This window comes from Dasypus novemcinctus, chromosome 10 (assembly GCF_030445035.2).
Source record: "Dasypus novemcinctus isolate mDasNov1 chromosome 10, mDasNov1.1.hap2, whole genome shotgun sequence".
Classification (NCBI taxonomy): Eukaryota; Metazoa; Chordata; class Mammalia; order Cingulata; family Dasypodidae; genus Dasypus; species Dasypus novemcinctus.
Window position 1 is genome coordinate 83,260,133 of NC_080682.1, and position 12,959 is coordinate 83,273,091.

At 39.3% G+C, this 12,959-nt stretch overlaps 1 long non-coding RNA gene across 1 annotated transcript in view; it reads right to left on the reverse strand.

Annotated features, from left to right (window-relative positions):
• LOC131280063 (uncharacterized) overlaps positions 1–12,959 on the reverse strand; it is a 218,501-nt gene that overhangs the window by 52,309 nt on the left and 153,233 nt on the right. The window contains exons 2-3 of the long non-coding RNA XR_011649798.1: positions 1,143–1,227; positions 441–499 (exon numbers count right to left, since the gene is read on the reverse strand). This is a non-coding gene — a long non-coding RNA (uncharacterized lncRNA). The remainder of the gene's footprint in view (positions 1–440; positions 500–1,142; positions 1,228–12,959) is intronic.

The window sequence follows — 12,959 nt, forward strand, 5'->3', positions numbered from 1 at the left end:
ACACACACACACACTATAATTTTGATGTCAATTATCTACTGAACTAATAAAAGTTTTCAAAGGTTTATCACCATGTATGACTCATCATTTAGTTGGTGGCTTTAGGTTTCTGTGGTCCCCAGCTTCTCTGGGGAATAATTAGTAAAATGTTAACAAACATTTAAATCATTTGGGAGTTCACTATTTAAAAGCTCTAGGGTAAGTGTCTTGTAAGGACATGGCCACTTAAATAATCAGTCGACAAAACCTCCTTTAGAATTCTGACTTGAATGAAAAGAGCTATTAAACCTCACCTGGTAGAAAAAGATAGAGAATGTTGTTTATCCACTCTCTTTAATATGTTTAGCTACCCTAACTTGTTCACAAAGGATATTAGAAGCCCCAACCCCAGAAGACAACCCCTGGGGACCTGGTTTCCTGCTTCCTTTCCAGTGACTTACTATTACCAAGACTGGGGGTCCTCCAAGTGTTGTCCCTGGACCAGAAGCAGCAGCACCACCTGGGAAATGCAAGGAATGCAAATTATCAGGTCTCTGCCCCAGAGCTACTGAATCAGAAATCCAGCAATCCCTATTTTAGCAAACCCTCCAGGTGACTCCAAAACACAGTATTTGAGAACCACTGCCCTAAAGCTGCAACTCCTTAGCATGATCTGCAAGGCCTTAAAGACTGCTAGTCCTTAGGAGCTTTTTGTGAATTATAAATAGAGCCTCCACTGGGAGGATGTAGCCATAAGCACATGCTTGCCAGGTGGAACAAGAGCTGTATTTCATTCCCCACTCACTTCCTCAGCTGGGTACCCTGGTGAACAGCTTGCACAGCAATACATGGTGGCTCTGCCTCCATGACCAGCCCCTCCAACCATATATTCCATCATTTGCTCCCTTGCCCCCTATGCTACAGCCACTCCAAATATTTTATAATTCCCAAGTACTTCATGTTTCCTTCTATGTTTTTGCCCAAGCTCTTCTCCCTACCAGGAATGTCTTTTCCCATCTTTCTACCTGCAAAACTCCTACAGCCTTTAAGATTCAGCTTGATTGTCTCTTTTTCCAAAAGTAATTGCTGACTGCAGGAAGAGTCAGATTCCCTTCCTCTAGGGTCCCTTATCATATTTTGTTCTCCTCTCACATTGCCCTTACCTTGCTGCATTTTAATTGTTGGTTTCCAAGTCTCTGTCCTCCTCAAGGGCAGGATCTATTCATCTTCACAGTATCAGCACAGTACCTGGCATATTCATGTAAAGACAAAATCTACTGAGTGTCAATTCTGTGCCAGGCTTTTGGCACCAGAGATCTAATGAAGATCATGTAGTCAGACAGATCAATCTCATGGAGCTAATTCACAATTAAGTGAATGGTAGGAAGAGAGGAACAGAGGAAAAGAGGAAACAAGGCCCTTGCAGAAATGGTGGGAGGCAATTGCTTTCCTGATGACTCAGAAGCATCCTCAAAATCAAGGTGAATATCTATTAGTCTGGGGGGATGAATTCCTTTCCTATAAATCCCTCTCCAGAGTCATTCATGAAGTAAAAAAAAAAAAAAAAATGCCAAGACCAGTCCCAAATAAAAAAATCTCTAATGGGGAATCCTATTTCCCACAGGGCATGGCTCAGCCCTGGTCACTGAAGCACCATACTACAACACAAAATGTTCAGTCGCTTCCCCCATGGAAGCTAGGAAAGTCAATGGGGACAAGACCAGATTAAGAGTCTTGGTACCTCTCCTCTTTATAATAATCATTGTGACAAGACTCAAATCAGGTGAGCATGCCCCTCCTCAATTAGCAGCATATGAAATTATAAAGATATGAATTGTGAGTTTCTATTCACTAAAATAATGTCATTTGTAGAAGTCATTTGCCTTCAGGACTAATTTCTACACCTAGCCATAAAAGAAGGTTAATAAAGAAGGAACTCTATTTATATACAGGAAACATGATTTAAAACAGATTTGAAGGCAGAAGGAAAGGTAATGCTAAAGAGACTGTTGCAAAGTAGAGAGGATGAAGCCTGCACTAGGGTGAAGGCAATGGAAATGGAGCGATAATTCTAGGAAGACATAAGAGACACTCAGAATTTTTAAATGGATGAAGAAGAAAGAGATCAAGAAGCATCAAAACAGAGATGAAGATGGACTAATCTGGGTTCTAAAGGTGCCACAGAAATAGCTAGGACAGACTTCCTGATGTAGTCTTTACCAGCACTCTACCCAGTCTGAGCTCAGGTTTACTCACATGCACACACACACATACACATACACATACACATACACAGTGCTGAGTGTCAAAGGGAAGCCTCCATTGACACTCATGCATTAAAAAGGTAAGTTCAGCTCTCCTCCCTTTATAAAAATGATTGTGCTGTAAGAACCTCCCCTTTGGAAAGCTCAGTCAAACTAAAAGAACTTCATTTCATCCCAGCTTCTTCAGGTTCTCCCTCTAATGACACATCATGACATTTTTCTCTCTGGTGCCAAAAATCTCCTCCCCAGGCAAGAAAGCAAATCATATGACCATGATTATCTATTGTGCTCAGAAAGGAAAAAGGGGAAGGAGGAATATTTGAAGAAAGAATGGTAGAAAATTTCCCAACCTTATTGAAGGACATAGATATCCATGTCCCAGGAGCACAGAATACTCCCATCCAAATAAATCCAAATAGACTTAGTTTGAGACATATACTACCAGAATGTCAAATTCCAAACACAAAGAAAGAATTCTGAGAACAGCAAGAGAAAAACAATACATCACATACAAAGGATACCCAACAAGATTAAGTGCTGATTTCTCTTAAGAAACCATGGAGATAAGAAGGCAGTAGTATATTTAAGATACTGAAAGAGAAAAACTGCCAGCAAAGAATCTTTACCTGGCAAGACTGCCTTTCAAAAATGAGGGTAAATTTAGAATGCTCATAGATAAAGAGAAACTGAGAGAGTCTGTAACCAAGAGACCAACTTTGCAAGAAATACTAAAGGAAGTGCTACAGCCTAAAAGTAAAAGGCAGGACAGAGAAGATTGGAAGAGAGTCTAGAAATGAAGATTTTATCAGTAAAAGTAACTAAAAGTGTAAAAAGAGAGGTGAAAATAAAATATGTCAGATAAGACCCAAAGGTCAAAATGGGTGAAGAACTGCCTTTACTGTAATCACATTGAATGTTAATGGATTAAACTCCCCAATCAAAAGACACAGACTGGTGGAATGGATAAGAAAATATGAGCCATCTATATGATGCCTACAAAAGACTCACTTTAGATCCAAGGATACCAATAAATTGAAAGTGAAAGGCTAGAAAAAGATATTCCATGCATGCAGTTACCAAAAAAAAAAAAGTGGAGTAGCTATACTTATATCAGATGAAATAGACTTTAAAAGCAAAACTGTTCAAGATAAGAAAAGGCATTATATATTAATAAAAGGGGCATTTCACAAAGAAGAAATAACAATCATGTATATGCACCTAACAAGGATGGCCCCAAATTACATGAGGCAAACACTAGCAAAAGTGAAGGGAGAAATAGACCTCTTTACAATAATAGGTGGTGACTTCAATACACCGTTCTCAGCATTTGATAGAACATCTGAACAGAGGATCAATAAAGAAACAATGAGGGAAGTGAATTTAGTTCAATGGATAGAGCACCCACCTACCACATGGGAGGTCCAAGGTTCAAACCCAGGGCTTCCTGACCTGTGTAGTGACCTGGCCTATGCACAGTGCTGATGTGTGCAAGGAGTGCTGTGCCCTACAGGGTGTCCCTTGTGTAGGGGAGCCCCACGTGCAAGGAGTGCACCCCATAAGGAGAGCTGCCCCATTGGAAAAAAGTGCAGCCTGCCCAGGAGTGGCACTGTACACACAGAAAGCTGATGCAGCAAGATGATGCAACAAAAAGAGATGCAGATTCCCGGTGCCGCCGACAAGAATATAAGCAGACACAGAAGAACACATAGTGAATGGACACAGAGAGCAGACAACCAGGTGGGGGCAGGGAGGGAAGGAGAGAGAAATAAATAAATAATAAATCTTTAAAAAAAAAAAAAAGAAAGAAACAATGAGCTTGAATAATATGAAAAATGGACTAAACCTAATAGACAAATACAGAACATTGCATCCCAAAACAGCAGGATACATTCTTCTCAAGTGTTCATGGATCTTTCACCAAGATAGACCATATGTTGGGTCACAAAGTGGATCTCAATAAATTCAACAAGACTGAAATTATACAAAGCACTTTCTCTGATCATAATGGAATAAAGTCGGAAATCAACAACAGGCAGAAAAGGGAAAATTTCACAAATACATGAAAATTAAAAAACACATTCTTAAATAATCATTGGGTCAAAGAAGAAACTGCAAGAGAAATCAATACGGCAAATGAAAATGAGAGCACAACATGTCAGAACATATGGTATGCAGTGAAGGCAGTGCTGAGAGGGAAATTTATAGCCCTCAATAAACACATTTAAAAAGAAGAAGGAGCTAAAATCAATGACCTAACTACACAGCTGGAGAAAATTAAAAAAAGAACAGCAAACTATTCCCAAAACAAGCAGAAGGAATGAAGTAACAAAGATCAGAGCTCTGAAGAGAAATAAACAAAACCAAGAACAACAACAAAAAAAAAAAAAACAATAGAGAACATTAACAAAACCAAAAATTGGTTCTTTAAGAAGATCAACAAAATTGACAAACCCTTAGCTAGACTGACAGAGAGAAGATGCAAATACTATAAATAAAATTAAAAAATGAAAATGGGGAAATTACTACTGATCCCACAGAAATAAAAGATATAAAAGGATACTATGAACAACTGTATGACAATAAACTAAACAATGTAGATGAAATGAAAAAATTCCTAGGAATGTACAACCTACACTGACCTTAGAAAAAATAGACTATCTCAACAAACCAGTCACAAGAAATTGAAACAGTCATCAAACATCTCCCCAAAATGAAAAACCCAGGAACAGATGATTTCACAGGTGAGTTCTACCAAGCATTCAAAGAAGATTTATTAATAATACCAATCTTACTCAAACTTTCGAAAAAACTGAACAAGAAGGAACACTATCAAACTCATTATGCAAAACCAATGTCACCCTAATACCAAAGCTAGATGAAGATACTATGAAAAAAAAGAAAATTACAGACCCATTTCCGTAATAAATACAGATGCAAAAATCCTCAACAAAATACTTGCTGTAAAATCCAACAACCTATAAAAGAATTATTCATCATAATCTAGTGGGTTTTATACAAGGCATATAGGTGTGGTTCAACACATGAAAATCAGACAGTGTAATACACCACATTAATAAATCAAAGAATAAAAAATCACATGATCCTATTGATTGGCACAGAAAAGGCATTTGACAAAATACAGCATCCTTTCTTGGCAAAAATACTACAAAAGATAGGAATTGAAGGAAACTTTCTTGACATGATAAAGGTCATATATGAATAATCACATCTAACATTGTACTCAATGGTGAAAGACTGAAAGCTTTCCCATTGAGATTGGAAGCAAGCCAAGTAAATGCCCATTGTCACTATTGTTGTTCAATACAGTACTAGAGTTTCCCGGTAGAGCAATCAGGCAAGAAAAAGAAATAAAAGACATTCAAACTGGAAATGAAGAAGTAAAAGTTTTATTATTTATAGATTATATGATCCTACCCAGAAAATCCAAAAATATCTACAACAAACCTGCTAGAGCTAATAAACTATTTCAGCAGAGTGGCAGGATGCAGGATTAATATAAAAAATTCAGTAATATTTCTACACACTAGTAATACACAATCTGAGGAGGAAGTCAGGAAAAAAAATCCATTTACAATTGCAACTAAAATAATCAAATATTTAGGAGTAAACTTAACCAAGGACTTAAAACCCTTGTATTCAGAAAACTACAATGCATTGCTAAAAGAAATATTTTAAAAGATCTAAATAATTGGAAGAATATTCTAAGCTTGTGGACTGGAAGACTAAATATTGTTAAGATGTCAATTCTTCCCAAATTGATATACAGATTCAATGCAATCCTGATAAAAATTCCACCAGCATTTTTAAAGAATTGGAAAAAAACAATTATCAAATTTATTTGGAAAGGTAAGGGGCCCCAAATAGCCAGAATCTTCTTAAAAAGGAAGAGTAAAGTTGGAGGACTCTGACTTCCTGTCTTTAACTCCTATTTCCTAGCTAACTACAGTGGTAAAAACAGTGTAGTACTGGCATAATGACAGACACAAAAACCAATGGAACCATACTGATGGTTCAGAAACAGACCTCATATCTATGGTCAACTCATTTTTGACAAGGCTGTCAAACACACCCAGCTGGGGCAAAACAGTCTATTTAAAAAACGGTGCTGGCAGAACTGTTTATCCATATCCAAAATAAAGAAAGAGGACCCCTGTCTCATATCTTATATAAAATTAACTGAAAATGATCGAATACTTAAATATAAAAGCTTGAACCATGAAGCTCTGTGTTAGTCAGCCAAAGTGGTGCTGACGCAAAAATACCAGAAATCTGCTGGCTTTTATCAAGGGTATTTATTGGGGTAAAGGCTTACGTCCCAAGGCTGTGTAAGTCTAACTCAAGGTACCGTAAGAGGTACTGTCTCACCAAAGTCAGCTGCCACATGTTGAAGCAAGATGGCAGACAATCACTGCAGGATTCAGCCTTCCTCTCTCTCAGCTACAGGCTGACATAGGGCTTATTTATTTCCAGGCCTCTAAGCTGCTGTGGTCTCTTCACAAGGTCAGCTGTAAACTATCAGGTGAATGGCTCATCTCTCTCCAGGTCCCCAGGATCAAATATGACAGAGCTCTCTCTCTTCTTGTGAGTCTTCTTAAGTTAGTGTCCATTTATATCAGCCCACTGAGGGGTTAGGGAATTCACCCTGAGTCATGCCCTACTGAGGTCACATCAAAGCCCCAAATTAATTTTACTAAGTAAAGTTAAAACCTTTGAATTTAATACAATAAAGGGTATCACATGCAGAGGAACAGACCAGTTTACAAACATAATCTTCCTCTTCTGGGGGATTCACAAAAATAATCTCAAACTGCCACAAACTTCTAAATGAAAATGGAGGGAAACATTTTCAAGTCCTGGTCGTAGGTGGTGCATTTTAAACCTTACACCAAAAGCACAAACAATGAAAGAAAATGGATAAATGGGACCTCCTCAAACTTTTGAGATTCAAAGGACTTCATCAAGAAAGTGAAAAGGCAGCCCATTCAATGGGAGAAAATATTTTGGAAACTACATTTCTGATAAGGGTTTGATTTCCATTTTCTGTAAAGAGATCATACAACTCAAAAATAAAAGAGCAAGAATTCCAATTTAAAAATGGGCAAAACTGGATAACTCCAAACAAAGGACCTCATCATTGGATCCCCAGGAGCTAACAGATGGAGCAACCAATCAAACAGCAAACAGCTGGGGTTCCTCCCCAACTATAGGAAAGGGAAGGAGGAAAGACTTTAAAAATTCTAACCTGGGGCCCCACGCACATCTCACTCTTAGCATGCCCTGCACCCATGTGTTGGGGTGTGTACCTATTTCCTTTTTTTCCTCTTAATAAACTCTTTACTCCCTTGCCTACCCTATGGTGTGCTCTTTAATTCCTATATGCGACATAGCCAAGAATCTAGAAGCCCAGAATCCAGAGTTTTCTGCTAATGTACTCCCTAGGAACATGACCAGATTTTAGCTCAACAAATGGATTTTGACCTCTACCACACCATGGCAGGAGTTCAAAGGTCAGAGAGGGGTTAGCCCGGTATACCAGGAGACACCCAAGAGAGAATGGAACACAAGGATTCCTTAGTCTTCTCTGAGGCATCAGAGGCATCATTCTGATGTCCATCTTCAGTTCCAATATCTGTACATCAAGTACTGTTGTGCTGAAAAGAAAATAAATAGACCTAAAAGGGGGAAAAATGGGCAAAAGACTTAAATAGACATTTCTCCAAAGAAGAAATACAAATGGCCAAAAAGAATATGAAAAAATGCTCAATATCACCAACTAGTAGGGAAATGAAAATGAAAATGACAATGAGATATCATCTCATACTACACAGAATGGCTATTAATTTTTTAAAAAACAACAGAAAACAATAAGTGCTGGAGAGGATATGAAGAAATAGGAACACTCCTTCACTGTTGGTGGGAATGTAAAATGGTGCAGCATCTGTAGAAAACAGTTGGAGTTTCCTCAGTAAGCTAAATATAGAACTGCCATATGATCCAGCAATTCTTCTACTAGGTACATATCCAGAAGAACTGAAAACTGATGGTTACGGATATTTGTATACCAATGTTCATAGCAGTGTTATTCACAATTGCCAAAGGTTGGAAACAACCCAAGTGTCCATAAACTGATGAATGGATAAATAAAATGTGGTATATACATATGATGGAATAATATTCAGCTGTAAGAAGAAATGAAATTGGGATACATATGATAACATAGATGTACCTTGAAGGCATTATGCTAAGTGAAATAAGCCAACATAAAAGAACAAATATTGCACGGTCTCTCTAATATAAATTAAATATGAAGAACAAATGCACGGAGTTAAAACTTAGAGTATAGGTTATCAGGAGATAAGAGGAGGGCTGACAAGGGGTGCTTATGCTTCATGTATGTAGAAGTTTTAAATAGCTTAGCTGTAAGCATGGGGAAATAGATGAAGTTAATGGTAACTGTAGTAGTTTGATATTGTTTATGAATTCCAAAAAGAAATATTGAATGATGTTTGTAAACTGGTCTTTTTCTCTGGGTGTGTTAGAGTGCATTGGATTCAGAGGTTTTACTTTTACTTGATTAAATAATGATTAAGGCTTTGATTGAGCCACTTCAGTATGATGTTGAGTCTCCACCTACCAAGGGGGTGGGAACTCACAGAGAAATCATACCACAGAGAAGGGAGGTTGGGGTTTTCATGCTAGACTTTTTGAGCTGAAGCCTGGGAAGTAAGCACACAGAGTAGTAGAGCAGCTGAGCCTGGAGAGACTAGAGCCCTGAAGAAAGACAGAGCCAGTTGCCTGGTATCTACAGCTGGTGTTATGGGGAAAGGAAAAGCCTAGAGAGCCTCATGGCCTACAGCTGACCTTGTGGAGAAAACAGAGAAGCTGAGCTCAGAGAGAAAAGAGCCCCTAGAAGAGAAGAACCCAGGAAGCCTGAACCCTGGCAGATGTTGGCAGTCATCTTGCTCCAACATGTGGCAATAGACCTTGATGAGGGAAGTAACATACACTTTATAGCCTGGTAACTGTAGGCTTCTACCTCAAATAAATGCCCTTTATAAAAACCAACCAATTTCTGGTATTTTGCAACAGCACCCCTGTGGCTTACTAATATAGTAACACATTATAGTGAGTAGAACTAATGCTACTGGTTTATAAGTGGAATTATGGCTGAAAGAGGGTAGTCTAGGGATGTAAATGTCATAGAGAACCCAGAGGCGGATGAGAATTGTGGTTAATAGTACAAATACAAGAATATCCTTCTATGAACTATAACAAATGCACATCACTATTGAAAGGTTATAAGAATGTGAAGAAGAATGGGAAAAATACAATTAATGTAACCTATGGACTATAGTTAACAGCAATACTGTAATATTCTTGCATCAGTGTCAAAGAGATACTGTTTTAATAATAGGGGGTATGCAATCACTAACTGGTGATGCAACTAGAAAAAGATCTTGAATAAAAGGGAAATGCTAAAGACAAATGAGCTTATATTGCTAAAAGTCTTCAAAAAAGAGTTGGGGGAAGCAGACTTGGCCCAGTGGTTAGGGCGTCCGTCTACCACATAGGAGGTCCACAGTTCAAACCCCGGGCCTCCTTGACCCATGTGGAGCTGGTCCATGTGCAGTGCTGATGCATGCAAGGAGTGCCGTGCCATGCAGGGTTGTCCCCAGTGTAGGGAGCCCCACACACAAGGAGCGTGTCCCGGAAGGAGAGCTGCCCAGCGTAAAAGAGCGCGCAGCCTGCCTAAGAATGGCACTGCCCACATGGAGAGCTGACACAACAAGATGACGCAACAAAAAGAAACACAGATTCCTCTGCCGCTGACAACAACAGAAGTGGACAAAGAAGAAAATGCAGCAAATAGACACAGAGAACAGACAACTGGGGCAGGGTGGGGAGGGGAAGGGGAGAGAAATAAATAAATAAATCTTTAAAAAAAAAGACAGAGTTGGGAGGTCACCAGAGGGGTCATGCTTACGCATGCCTCAGCAGGATACCAGAGACAGCCAAAGTAGATACAATCCCAGGTATTGGTGCTCCTGAGGGCTAAGGAGACACATAGATTCTATGGTCATGGCAGATGGCTCTGGAGTTCAGTGCCTTGTCAGTGGACCCTGCTATGGAATTTGTGTTCCTGAGTGTGATGGAGTTGGACTCAGATGTGACCTTGTTACACATGCCTCTTCTGTCACTTTCACTGAACTTGTGGTGTTGGTGTATATTCAGGTGACTTGAATCTCTAGACTGGCCATGTGCCAGCTGGGCCCTGAGCCTCAGCTGAGTTGCAACTCCTTCTCTCCAGTTCATTGGTCTTACCCAGGTCAGCTAAGTGGGAGGTGAAGATGGTCAACCACCACACTAGGGAACTGAGAGTGCCTACAACTGCAAGCAGGAGAAATCACATCCATCAACCAAGTGGGATCTAAGCTCCCTCTCAATTTAGAGATGGAGTGGATATCACCATCCCAGGGTCCACAGGATAGAGGAATAAAATATGGATTAGAGTGGGCTTACTGATATTCTACTATAGAACTATCATACTAGTAATGGAAGAAATTGTAGCACTGATGTGGAGAAAGTGGCCACGGTAGTTGCTGAGGGCAGGGAGAGGGAAGAAGAGATGTAATGTGGGGCATTTTCAGGACTTGGAGTTGTCCTAAATGATATTGCAGGGACAGATGCTGGACATTATATACTCTACCATAATCCACTGAATGTACTAGGGGAGAGTGAAAACTACAATGTAAACTATTATCCATGCGGTGCAGCAGTGCTCCAAAATGTATTCACCAAATGCAATGAATGTGCTACAATGATGAAAGAGGTGTTGATATGGGAGGAGAGGGGGGATGTGGGGTATATGGAGACCTCTTATATTTTGTAATGTAACATTTTTTGTGATTTATGTATCTTCAAAAAAATACAATTAAAAAATAAATAAATTTTTTAAAAATTAAAAAAAATAATAGGGAGTATGGAAAAATATACAAATACCACAGTTAGTGGTTATAGTCTGATGATAATTATCTCATAGTTTGTAACAAATGTTCTACAACAACGTAGTGTGTTGGTGGAAGGGTGTTGTATGGGAATTCCACATACATGATTGTTTTGTAAGTTCATAAACATATTTTGAACTAATAAAAACATATTTTTTAAAAATCCAATTGTAGGCAATTATATTTGATCCAAGGTACAAAAACTCAAAGGTGCCTGAAGTGTGCATTCTTCAGATAAGGAATCTAAAGCCCAGAGAATTAGTACTGGCCCAAGATCCTACAAAGAGAAAGGAGAGCTGGGATCAAGAACCCTGAAATTTAATAAGATCCCCAAACAAATGGCCACTCTACCCAGCCATTGTTGCTGATTTTTCCTGGTATCAGCCTTGCATCCCCAACAAAACCCCAAACTCACCCCAGCCCAGATATGCAGCCTCTCCCTTTTTCTCCCAATCCCCATGCTGCTTGGTCAAGTCCAGGGCTGTTCAGCAAGCACTACTGTGATGGAATTGAAACCCAATGGAGTATCTGGAAAAGAAGTGGGATAACTGTGAGTAATAAACATCTAACTGTTTCTTCATTTGGCACCCAGCAGGGGTAGCACACCTATCCCCTCAGTTTTCTTTCTTAAGAATCAACAATAAGTTAGTGATGCATTTAGTAGAGATTAAACAAATGAAATTATCTCCCTTTTATAACCTTGTCTGGGACTGTTAGTTTGGTCTCATTCCTTCAAGACACTCTGGGTCTGTCTGGCACATCATTTGGCAATAGCATTGACAATTTTAAAAAGAAAGTCTTAATGTGCTGAGAAGAAAGAGAAGCCAGGTGGAAGCAAGGAAGAGAAAATGGCATCTTTAGGTGAGTCGTGGGAATGACTGACAGGTCAGCGTGGGGCATTCCAGGCAGGATGAACCAGTGTGAGAAAGGATGTGGAAACAAGAAGCACCAAATGTGTTTGGGACTGACATGATCAGATAGGGTTTAGAGAACATTTTGATCAGTATTAGAGGCTTGTTCAGGGTCAGGATGAGACCAGGGTCAGGAAGAGGCTAGCCACAATGGTCCCAGTGCTGCCCATGAAGTAATAAAGGACAGCAGTGAGGTCACATCGGAAGGCTTGCAGATGAGGGGAATTTCAGAGTTTGGGGACAAATTTGTGGTTTCTGAGCTTAACATAGTTTGGAGAAAGACAGACTTAAGTTTAAATCCCACTGCTGCCAATCCTTGATAGGAGTTTTATGCAAGTTATTTAATCCCCTTGTGAACTTCTGTTTTCTCAGCTGCTGACCTTAGAATATGCAAACTAAATGTGTACAGGTGCCAGGTAAGTAAAGTAAATAAGTGATTTCATCTGGGTATAAAATAACAAAGTATAGTAGGGATTACCTCCAACTTCTAAGTCTGAAAAGCAACCAAACTCAAAATGTTTTAAAACATTGCACAGGCATAGTATTATATATCCCCTGATTCTCAAATTTGGCCACTCTCTCTAAGCCAAACTGAGCATATAAACTCACTCCCTTTCCCCAGCACGGGACATGACTCCCAGGGTTGAGCCTTCTGGGCACAGAAGGATTATTACCAAGCACCAACGAGCAATGCATTTGGAAAATAACCTTGACCAAAAGGGAGAAATATTAAATACAATGAGTTTTCATGGCTAAGAGATTTTAAAGAGAATTAGGAG